Here is a 13,269-nt window from a genome sequence, read left to right on the forward strand (position 1 = left end):
GACTTACATATACTGGAAAACTTTCCTTTAAAATTGATAGAAAAATAAAGCATCCCCATGACAGAAGCACCTCAAGAAATTCATAACCACAAAACTAGCAATATAAAAAAAATCTCAAAGATAACTTAGAAAAAGATAATGAAGCCAACAATGTCAATAAGTATTAAAAAATGAATACACTTGGCTGGACAATCACATAAGCAGAAGGGAAAAATGAGGAAATCTGCAGTAGGAAAACAGTGCAATGGCAGGTATAAGTCGATACTTCTCAGTAGTAACTCTCAGTAAGAATGATCTCAGTTCCTCCATCAAAAGACACAGATTGGCAGAATAGTTTAAAGAAGAAAACCCACAGATGCACTGATTAAAAATTGAAAGATGAAAAACAATATTCCATGCAACATGAACCCAGAAATAAATGCAAGATTTTCTATCCTGATTTCAGACAAAATAGATTTTGAGAGAAGAATGATCAGAAGAGACAAAATAAAAAAAAAATCACTACATATTAGTTAAGGGAACAATTCATTAGAAAGAGCACCAAATACCTGAACACCCAACTTCGTAAAACAAACAGTAGTGAACTTAAAAAACAAACAAACATCAATGCAACAAAATGAGGGACCACAATACAACACTGTCACAAATGGATCAATCATCTGGAAAACAACAACAACGACAACAATAACAACAAAGAAATATCATTGTTGAACCAAACTTTCAAATAAATAAATTTAAATAGATATCTACAGTGAGTTCTATTCAACAAGAGAATACACATTGTTTTCTGTAGCACATGGGGCTTTCTTCAAAATAAGCCACATACTACTAATCAATAAAGCATACTTAAGAAAATACAGAATAATTGAAATTTTTCCATCTCTATTATCAGATCATGCAATGAAACTAAAAATAAATGGCAAAAGAAATCACATAAGCTGTGCAAACACATGGAAATTAAACAGTACCTTCTTGACTAATCACTGGGTCATAGATGAACATAAAGAAGAAATAAGTCAGTTTCCACAATCACGTGATAATACCAGTATGACATACTGGAACCAATGGGCTACTGTGAAAGCAGTCATAAAAGAACTGTTGATAATGTGCAATATTTTTCTTTTGTCATCTTAGCCTCCCCAATTTCCACTTCCCGCACAACATTTTTTTTGTTTTTTTAAACCAGGGGTGGAACTCAGGACCCATGATTGCCAGGCAGACACTGTGCCACTGAGCTACATTTGTGGCTTCACACAATTTTTTTTTTTTTTTTTTTTTTTTTTTTATTGTACCGCGGATTGAACTCAGGTCCTTGCGCTTGCTAGGCAGGCCACCGAACCACTCAGCTATATCCCCGGCCTTCACACAATTTTTTACGGTTTTGTTTCCATGGGTAACATAGATGAATCAACAGATTTATATATGACAGCCATATATTTACATTTGATTTATCACTTTTGCATATTGTGTATTATCTATTTGCAGCAGTATATCAGAATTTAACTCAAGCCACAGGTTATATACTCTTCTCTCAAGATAATTATTTCTAGTCTTGCATTGATATTCCTTATTTTTCATATTTGGATATTCTCTGAAATATCAATTTCTTCTAATTAGTACAGGTTATTTTTCTTTCTTCTTTATTTTTTTCCTGTACTGAGGATTGAACTCAGGATCTAACGCTTACCAGGCAGGCATGGCATCTCTGAGCTAAGTCTCCAGCCAGTTCTTAACTTTTTAAAATGCATATCTTAAACACACTTTAATACTTCCAAAATATATCAATTATGACTGTTGAGTGATAGTTTAACAATTCGTATACTGCCATAGTTTTGAGTAGTTTAAGTTCACTCTCAATAATTTACTTATTTCAGAGAAAAAATTTGTATTGAAAATTTAGCTCAATACTTGTTGATTTAATTTGTCATCTTTGAAACTATATTCTAATTTTGACCAACTCGCTTTTAAGTACTGAATACTATATAGTTTATTTTACATTTTTATATTTTTCACTTTTCCCTGAATTATGTGTTGTCTCTAGTACCATTTCACTTTCTTCTACTTTAAGTCAGAACTTCTAGTTTGATAAACTAAAAAAGAACATTTAGAATAGAAATGCTAAAAAGAAGTTAAGACTAAACCAAAATTAATCATTAGGAGAGATGTAAAGTTTCTAAGAGGCCATTTAATCCATTCATTGTATTTTTATGGGAAGAGAAAAATACACCTTCATATTACTGTTACTTTAGGAATTAGTTAAGGATAAAAATAATATTAATATTGTAAGCAAATACTACACTTTTGTACAATTTTAATGGTAAGACCAAGGAACACAAGTTTTAAGCATATACCATACAGCAATCATGAGTCATTTAAAGTTGTTAACACTGCATGCTTAAATTTTTAAAATGAAAAATTTCTTTAAACATGTATTTTTCTCTGATATGGTACCAGATCCATTCTCCTGGCTCAGACATAAACCCTTTTGTCCCTAACACAATGTTAGGTGCATTTTCATTATAAAATGCAGCATATTATTTTATGATATTTAATGTTATAGAAAATGTATTATTTCCTTTCAGGAATGATTTTACAATTCTCTGACTCCTTGTGATGAATAATGCCTAATTCTTGAAAGATAAGGCTATTCTTAGAAGTTGTCTTCTTTTTGCCAATAGTATCTATGATTTTAGGTGGCATGAAAGAGCATCTCTCCAGTTCATCATAAACTTCCTTATTTCTCACCCTAACAATTTGGCAAGTAGTACTTCATTTGGCTGTTACTTGTTTTCTTTTAAGCAAATTCCCCTTCTCATTCATGAATAATGAACAAGTAAAACCTAAATAATTTTTAAAATTTGGAAAATTGTAAATGGATTATTATTGGTCTTAATATTTAGGAACATTAATGTTTTCAAGTATGAATACTCAATTTAAGAAATAAGACTTGTGGATTTGTCATAAAATATAGGAATTTCTAAAGAATAGAATATTATTAATAAAAAGGATGTAATGCAACAAAGTAATATGCATACCTCTCTCTATTACAGTAGGTTAAAGTAATAATTTAGTGCAGGCATGCTTGGAAAACTATTCTATTTTTTTCCTTTTCTTTTATGAACTTACTAAAAATTGTGATATTATTTGGAGAAGTTGTCAAGCAGCACTTTCTTTCAAAGCAACGTGCATTCCGTAGCTTTTTCTTTCTTAACGATAATGAAAGTTTGAATCTTTTGGCATTCAGGGAGCATTAGCATTCATAACACATTTTACTATATTAGCATACCTGTTGTGTGTGGGAAAACTAGACAGGGTGTTAGGGACAGAACAAATAACTGATCATAATTAGAATCAAGGATTTCTTTTTTGTTAGAGACTGAGACCAAGTTTAGAATGGATGTTCCTTGAGGCCATACTCTTAAGTGAAATAAATAAAATACACATATAAATACTGAATAGTTTCTCTGGTGTGAAAAACTAACAGTGTAAATAAGATCCACATGGTATAATTGACAATGTGAAATAGGAAGAAATGGGCAAAGGTGTAGGGGAAATGAGAAGGGTAGGGGAAAGGAAATAAGGGAAAAGAAAAAATATGAGAAAATGAAAAAATGGAAACAAAGTTTTTGTAAATAGGGAAGGGTGGAGGGGATGAAGGGAGGGCAGCGGTATGCGGAAAAAATGAGAACCAAGACCCGTCATGTGAATGTATAAGATCCCAATGATGAATGTAACTGTACTGTATACCTAAAAAGTACCAATAAACTCAATGAAAAAAAATTAATTCAAACAATATTTAACATTGTTTCAACAGTTTCTGACTTGATAAGTTAGTCACTTCCTGGATGAGGTTATTTATATAAAATATATACCTCTCTGGCACATGACCAGCACAAAGAATAAAATGAACTTCTAGATGGAACATAATCTAAAGGGTGTGCAGGATGAGTAAAAGCTGAGGAACTCGAGGCATGGAGTAGGATTACATAGATACAAGTGGGACATTTCCATTTTTTTTCTGTGTTTGGAAAAAGAAAAACAGATTGGAACAGTAAAGAAGATTTCATAGTCAGGGAAGAAACACCTCAGAGATGGGATGGAAATGATAATGATAAATGTTTGGTTATTTTATGTGAATCCCTAGGATGAGAACTTAAAACAATTAGCCAGTATAAATGAAAGTGTTAAGGACATTGAGACAAGTAAAGAATAATAGCAACATAGTAATTAGAATAATGAGATAAATTTTCCTATCTTCCAGGAGGCCAACAGAAGATGGGTTCCCAGGAAATGTTACTGGAGTACTAAAGATTATTTTGTCAAAATTGTAGATATGAAATAGAAAGTATAGAATGAATGGCAAGACAGAGATTAAAACTTTTGAGGAGAGGAGTTGCAAATAGAGTTGTGTGTGTGTGTGTGTGTGTGTGTGTGTATGTATTAAATATATATTCTCAGAAAGACAAATAGAATGAATAGCATAGATGAAAATTTAGTGTGAAATACTATTTGAATGTTAAATGTCACATAGCAAAGCAAATTGAATATCCATTTTCCTTTCACAAATCTATATCCAAGATTTTATATATATATATATATATATATATATAAACTGAAATGTATGTTTTGCATACTGAATTAGTAAATTAATTTTTATGGTCACATGTCTTAGCTTGTAAAAATGTCTATTTTATTATAATGTGTGATTGTTACTATATTCAACTAAAATAAATAGATTGTTCATTACTAAGCCTCATCTTTAATTTCCAAATACTCAAATATAATGCTTTGAAGATAAATATTCTCCTGAGTTGAGTATTAAAATTTTCTCTACGAAGCCCAATAATCTTCAATTTTATAAAATATCAGTACTACTTAAAACCATCATTGTCTATTTCTATAGTTACTGATAGGCAGTTTCTACATTTTCTTTTACTAATAGACTTTCTAAAAGTTTACTAAATACCTCATACATGTTTAGCATTCAAAATATATTGCTTTTTAAAGACATTGAGTAACTAGTATGCTAGATTTTGAAAGAGACACAGGGAAGACATATATAATTATTAAAATTGTCATCTGAATGTGTATCTCTGTAACAAACCTGTGGAAATTTAACTCTTAGCTGCCATCATTTATTTTCAAGCCTGATAATGTCAAAAGACACTTTTCAGGAAGAAAGCAGAGATGGAAAATGAAAAACATGTATCTGGAGGTTGTGATACCCCTATTATTCTTTTGACAAAACTATTACCCTTGATGTGAAGCATTTTTTCATATATTTACTTTCTGCTTTTACTTCTTTGTCTGAGAAATGTCTGTTCATTTCAGATGCCCATTTTTTAATTGGGTCTTTATATTTGGGGGTGCTGATTATTTTGAGTTCTTTATATATTCTAGATGATAGTCCTTTGCCTGAGAAGCAGCTAGTAAAAGTTTTTTTCCCACATTGTAGGTTGTCTCTTAGTTCTGCTGATGGTTTCTTTTGCAGTGCAGCAGCTTTTTAATAAAATGAGATCCCGGTTGTTGAATTTTTCTGCTAGTTCTCGTGCTACTGAGGATTTGTTCATAAAGTCTTTTCCTATGCCAATGTCTTCCAGAGTTCTGCCTAACTTACCTTCCAGCAAGTTTAGTGTTTCTGTTTTAATATTTAGATCTTTAATGCACTAGGATTTTAATTTAGTGCATGGTGAAAATAAGGGTCCAGTTTTAATCTGTGGCAGGGTGAAATCCAGTTTTTCCAACACCATTTATTAAAGAGGCTATTTTTCTTCCACTGAGAATGGTCAGCTCCTTTGTCAAAGATGAGGTAGCTGAGTACATCTGGATTTGTTTTTGTGTCTTCCAATCTGTTCCACTGATCCTGAGGCCTGTTTCTTTGCCAGTATCATGCTGTTTTTGTCACAGTGGCTTTGTAGTATAGTTTCAAATTGGGAATTGTTAGACCCGCTGCCATGTGTCTGTTGCCTAGGATGGCTTTTGCTATTCTAGGTCTCTTCTGATTTTCTTATTTTTTATATTTCAATTGGCATTGCATTGAATCTGTATAGCAATTTTGGTAGTATGGCCAATTTCACTATGTTAATTCTTTCTACCCAGGAGCAGGGGATATCTTTTCATTTTGTTATATCTTCTTCAATGTTTTTTTTTCAGAGTGCTGTAGTTTTCAGTGTAGAGATCTTTTGCTTCTTTTGTTAGATTGATTCCTAGATACTTCATCTTTTTGGATGTTACTGTAAAAGGAATTTTTCCCTTATTTCTCTCTCAGTGAGTATGTTACTTGTGTATAAGAAGGCTATTGATTTTGAGGTGTTGACCTTGCATCCAGCTACTCTACTGAATCTGTCAATTAAGTCTAGAAGTCTTTTGGTGGAGTTTTTTGGGTCTTCAATGTAGAGTATCATATCATCAGCAAATAATGACAGTTTAACTTCTTCCTTTCCTACCTTTATTGCTTTAATTTCTTTCTCTTGTCTAATTGCTGTGGCTAATGTTTTCAGAACTATATCGAAGAGGAGTGATGTTAGTGGGCATCCTAGTCTTCTTCCTGATTTTAACATGAAGGCTTTCAGTTTTTGGCCATTTAATATGATGTTGGCTGTTGGTTTTTCATAGATAGCCTTTATTAAGTTGAGAAATAGACCATCTATTCCAATTTTTTGCAGGGTTTTTATCATGAATGGCTGTTGAATTTTGTCAAATGCTTATACTGCATCTATTGAGAGGATCGTATGGCTTTTGTTCTTGACTTTGTTAATATAGTGTATTACATTTATTGACTTACATATGTTGAACCACCCTTGCATCCCTTGAATAAATCCGACTTGGTCAGGATGTATGATCTTCTTGATAATCCTCTGTATTCTGTTTGCTATTATCTTATTAAGGATTTTTGCATCTATATTCATTAAGGAGATTGGCCTATAGTTCTCTTTTTTAGTTTGAGAGATGCAGATGAAAACAACACTGACATTCCACCTCACCCCACAAAGAATGGTTGCTAGCAAGAAATCACACAATAACAATTGTTGGCTGTGTTGTGGGGAGAAAGTAACCCTTCTCCCTTGTTGGTGGGAGGGCAGACTGGTGCAGCCACTGTGGAAATCAATATGGAGATGCCTCAAAGAGCTTGGACTGGAGCTTCCATTTGACCCAGCCATCCTTCTGCTGAGCATCTTTCCAAAAGAATTAAAAGAATCATACCACAGAGAAGTATGCACACCCATGTTTATAGCAGCACAGTTTGTAAAGCTAAAACTTGGAAACAGCCCATTTGACCATCGGTTGGAAACTGGATAAAGAAGATGTGGTTTTTCTATAAAATGGAATATTACTCAGCAATAAAGAATGAGAAAATAGATTCATTTGTGGGAAAATGGATACATATTGAAGATATACTCCTATGTGAAATAAATAAGTCACACATGTGTAAATACCGAATAGTTTATCTCATGAGAATTAACTGCAATAATACATAAGATCCTAATGAGATAACTGACATTGTGAAATGGGAAGAATGGGGCTAAAGTTGTAGGGAAGGTGGGATGGGTAGGGGAAGGGTAATAAGGGAAAAGAAAAAAATGTGAGATAATGAAAAGATGGAAATAAAGTGGTTGTAGATGGGGAGGGGAGGAGGGGGTGAAGGGAGGGCAGGGACAAGGGGAAAAAATACTAACCAAGACCTGTCTTGTAGAGGTACAAGATCTCAACAGTGAATTTAACTGTACTGTATCCCTAAAATGTATCAATAAACTCAATTAAAGATAAAAAAAACAAACAAATAAAAAACTGTTACCCTTTCAAAGGTATACCCTATCCTCAACAGTAGCACTGGGTGAAGTTCTTTTATCTTCCTTTAAAAAATGATTTATCACCTATATTATTTACCAAATATCAATTTACCATATAAATTGTATATAGTTTTAAATTTTGACAGTTCATAAAAGAATCATAACCTGAACATTCTATCTTGGCTCCTTTGTAGCATTTGAAAATGTATCTTTTAGAGTCCTTCATGCAACCATTATTTAATGTGTTACCAGAATTTTAGTTTCCTTCTTTGTAAATATAAAATTATTTATTCATCTACTTGATTATTCAAGAGGATGTAGGGCACATTCTTGTTCCCAATATTAGAAATTACTGTTATTAATGTTTTTGTACATATTTTCCTGTAAATGGACAAAATATGTTCACCTGGAATAGAATTACTGGAATGTATAAGTATACATATGACATAAGTATATATGAGGCCAATAAGCAGAGCAAGTTATTTTCCAAATTGGTCCTATAAATTAATACTCCTGCTCCCTGCCAGTCATGGTGGCGCATACCTGTAATCCCAGCACTCCAGAGGCTGAGTCAGGAGGATCGCTGTGAGTTCGAGACCAGACAGGGCTACATAGTGAGTTCCAAGTCAGTCTCAAGTGTGTAGTGAGACCTTGTCTCAAAAAAAAAACAAAAACAAAAAATAAATATAAATAAATAATACTCCCTACTGGAGGAATAGAAAACCCCATTGCTCAATTTCATAGCTGAATGCTTGGTATTGTCATTTAATTTTTGTTAGGCTGTGAGGAAGGTAATATTATTTCAGAATGTTTTCATTTGCTTTTCTCTGAAGATAATGAAGCTGAATATGTTTTCTTATATTTATGTGAAATTTGCTTGTTCTGTAAAATACCTGATATCTTCTACCTAGTTTTCCTTTAAACTTATATTAAATTATAATTTTATATGGAATTCAAAATGTTTTACAAAACAAAAACATGAATATTTTATGATAATATGTGCTGCAAAGACTGTAGTTTCTTTTAAGTACACCTGGATGAAGCACAGTTTATGACTTTTAGTTTAAACTACCAAAACTGTATTATTACTGTTGTTTTGGTATTAATAATCTCTTTCCTTACCTGAAGTCATAAGGATATTATTTTCAATGACTTTCTGAAAGTGTTCATAATTTTACTTTTCACAAATAAGTTTGTAATCTCTCAAGTGTATTTTTCTATCTTGTACTAGAGTAGAAATTATTTTTTTCCATATGGATAAGCAATTGTCCAGTATCACATATTGGATAATCCTTACACACATTTCTCCAATTTAAGCTCTAATCCATGGTAAATTTTCAAAGTGTATATGTATTTGGAATTTCTATTGCATTACATTGGTACATTTTTATGTTTATGCTAATAGCACATTATTATTCTAATAATAATAGTAATATATCAAGTTTATCTTCTTAATGAATGTCTTGACTGTTCTTGGCTTTTTTTCATGTAAAACCCAAGTTAAGTTCCTCAGCAAACACCAAAAAATGATGTTTTCTGATTTTGATTCAATTTAATATAATATTAATTTATTGAAATTTATATGATAAAGTATATTTTCCAATTAAAAATAATGTTTATAAAATTATTGTAGTTTAATGCTTTCTAATAAATAAGTATAATTCCATGTTTGAAATAAATTAACAAGTATATTTTAATTAAAAATAATGTTTATAAAATTATTGTAGTTTAATGCTTTCTAATAAATAAGTATAATTCCATGTTTGAAATAAATTAACATCTTTCACATTTTAAAGTGAATTTTTTTTTCCACTGGAGATCAAACTCAGGAACTCACACTTACAAAGCAGGCCGTGGCACCACTGAACTAAATCCCTGGCCCTAATTTGATAATTTCTAAGCAGCTTATTTTTATTTAAACTTTTAATTTTTATATTAAAAATTTTGCAATAACCAATGCTGATCAGTAAAAATATGACTGATTTGATCCTGTATCCCAGAAATTTCATTGCTTGTCTAATTTTCCGTTACTTCATTTGTACCCAAACTCTAAGCCATGTACTTGGAAAAAAATAAAACAACAATTGCAAACAAAACAAAACACCTATCTTTGTCTAGATTCTTTGAATGGAGATAAGGCTATTGAGTTACAGTTCTCCACAGTGACATAAGTAATTATCAGAAATATGATATGATACAGATTTGCCAAGTAGTTCCCTATTAGAAAGCAGTCAGCTCTTCTTCTCCTACCCTAGTTTTTGCTCCTTTTCCTGAGTTTTGGGCTTTATGACTGGACTCTCAGCAACCACTGAATCATGAGGTGATTTTATTGTCAAAGTTTCCCAAGGAGGATGGTGGAAGGAGAAAGAATATGAAATGAGGGCCTGTGATGGCTCTGGAGCTGTCGTGCCTGCCTGTCCAGCCTGCACTCAGCCTTCTTTGCATAAGACAATAAATCTTACACCATTTTTCAGGTCTCCACTTTGTCCAAAAAGAAACTCTTGAGCCTTTCAGGTTAAAAGGTAAACAGAAGTACATAAGTAAGGGTACCAAGAATTTATTTGAGCCAAAATGCAGGTGGCCACCTGGGGGAAAATACACAAATTCTAGTTGCTTAGAATAAGTGGTCCCAAAATGTCATCCAGTGGATTGTGAACCTGTTGTTAGATTTCATTGGTGGAAAAAGAGCACATGGTGTTGATAGATTGTTGATCATTTATTTTATACATTCCAGGTAAGAATTACTATAATGTGAACCAAAGCATTCTCCAAATTATTTATTATTTTTACACATCTTTACATGTAGCAGGAGCTAAGTTATAGTAGTTGAAATTTAAATTAACTGGATCATAGGACAGACAGTGTGGCTGCTGTACTACTGTGCATGTCCACTAGGCCTGACAGGAATTTACAGATCTCTTTTATTTATGGCTTCCACCTCTACATTAATGGATTTTAATTGTGATACTAGAAATAAATCTTTAAGTACATCTAAATTCACACAGATAAGGGAACTTTTTGCCAGCTATATTAAAAAAAATAATCATCAAGTAAAAAATATTGGCATACTCCTGTTTTCTAAAAATACTGTGGATTTATTAAATTGTGTCTATTCATACAAAGTTCCATTATATACAAAATGACTGACATCTTGAATTGTTTTTTGTACAATTTCAACTAATAGCATGATTTCCTCTGTTATTATTATTTGTATTAATCTTTAAAAGCTAAAAATCAAAGTTGAAGCTTCATATATTTTATTTATCTCAAGAAAAACATACATTTTTTATCACCTAGCAGTAAAGGAATATTTTCTTTGTCAAGAGCCACTTGCCACGTTAGCACTGTACAATATGCAGCAGCACTGTAAAAGGAAGCATTCACATCCCGATGATCTGTTTCCTCTCCTTTGACAACAGAGAAAGGCTAAAGTTGTGCAGCTGTTCCAGTCCCATGATGCATGTACTTTTACCTTTATAGAAACCAAGCTAACCATTCCTTTTACTATGCATAAGCTCCTGAGACAGGCACAAAATAAAGTTCCTGAAACATTCTTTCATTTTTCTTCCAGCATCTCCTTCCTGTAATGCTCACTGGCTTAGGGAAGAAAAATAAATGGATGATTCATGAAGGTTAAACATTGCCAGCTGATACTTTATACTAGCTGCAGATGGAGCAGTTTCTTTTTAAAAGCAAAGTTCAAGTCTTGACACAAACAACAATTAGAAAAGTTAATGAGTCTTATTTTATTTAAATGCTTTTAGTTCTGCTGTGAGGAAGCTCAGCCATTCAGGCTATTATGAGACAACTGTATTTAATTAAATGTTGATGTCACAAGTGGGCAGGTGAATATGCTCAACTTTTGAGCATTAAATTTGTTTGTATATTTCTTTCATCCTGCATATTTCTTATCGCCTTCTAGATTTCCCATTTTTTCATGTTTCTAACTTTCCTAAACAATCTAGTTTTATTTATTTAAGAATTATGTATTGCATAACTACTGTGTGTAAAGCACTGTGGGAAAGCTAAAAAATGTAAAAATCACCTAAGTCTATTGTGCTTGGTGATTCATATTGGAAAGCCAGCAAGCCACTTGAGAATCAGTGCTGTTCAGAGTATACAAATGTGATAAGAGTAAATTTTTCATACTGCTTTCAGTACATACCTTGATTTTCACTTATAGTTTATAGTGTTCACATATTTTACATTATGATTAATGTGATATATAGCAAATGATACATAATAATCAAATGAAAAGCAACAGTAAATTTCTTGGCAATTATTTGGAGTACAAACAATTGATAATATGTATTACACATATTTTAAAAGATTAGAAAAAGTATATTAAAAGAAGTCATGATTTGATTATCATTCATTTCATTTTCCTTTTAGATTAAAACGATACTGAATCTGTATATGACTTTCATTTTTCATTCATTCCTGCTTTCTTTGTTTTTTCCCAACTATATCTTCTATTCAATTATAGATTTATATCAATGTAACTTTGAGTACTAAGTCAAAATTTCACCAAACCATACAAACTTAAAGTTTTTTAAAATTAATTTTATTGGTACATTTAAGGTATACAATATAACATTCATCATTGGAAATTTGCACCTTTACATCATCCATCTTGGTTCTTATTTTTTCCCCAATCCCCTGTCCCCACTTTAACCTTTCCATCCCTCTCTATCTGCAAAGGCTTTGTTTCCACTTTTCTTCATTTTCTCAAAATAATTCCATTCCCTTCTTTCTTTTCCCCTACCCTCCCTTCCTACCTCCTCTTCCCCTTTGCCCCTTTTCTTTAAGAAAAATACGTGATGCGAAACATCTTAATGTTTTATAATGCTTCTTGTATTTGGGTCTAGAAGAATAAATTCTCACCTAAGATCTTTTATCTATTTTATATTTGCTTTTAAAACAAGTTTTATTTTAGCTATTGTTTGCTATAAGCAACTTTGTTCATCATTTTTCGTTTCTTCTCAGCTACATTCAAATCAAAACATAAAACCTGAGATGCCATTTGGCCTTTGATCATCCATCTCTGTTGACCTTAGCTTTTATTCAACTTCATTGGAAAGCGTGTATCAGCTTAGGTTTTATGTCCAATATAAAAAGTTATTGCATATTATCTCATATTATATGATTTTTCTTATGTCCTCTATAGTTATCCCTTGATTTATTGTTCACAGGCACATAGACTCTACATAAATGGAATGAAAATAGAAAGCTGATAAAATGAAACAATATGCAATTCCAAAGAATGAAACCGTTTTTGTTGATCAGATATTTGCATCAGCACTCAGAATATAATTTTGCAAATAAGTGGAATCTCTAAAGACAAAAACAAAACAAAAATTAAAAAAACTGATTTTATCTAAGTTTTAATTAAAGCTACACTCATTAAAACCATGAATCAAATTGTCTCTCTAAATCTTAGAGAAAATGTAACTGATTCTTGCTAAGTTTCTGAGTTTTA

This window comes from Fukomys damarensis, unplaced genomic scaffold (genome assembly GCF_012274545.1).
Source record: "Fukomys damarensis isolate Sample0158 unplaced genomic scaffold, DMR_v1.0_HiC HiC_scaffold_5, whole genome shotgun sequence".
NCBI classification, from domain to species: Eukaryota; Metazoa; Chordata; class Mammalia; order Rodentia; family Bathyergidae; genus Fukomys; species Fukomys damarensis.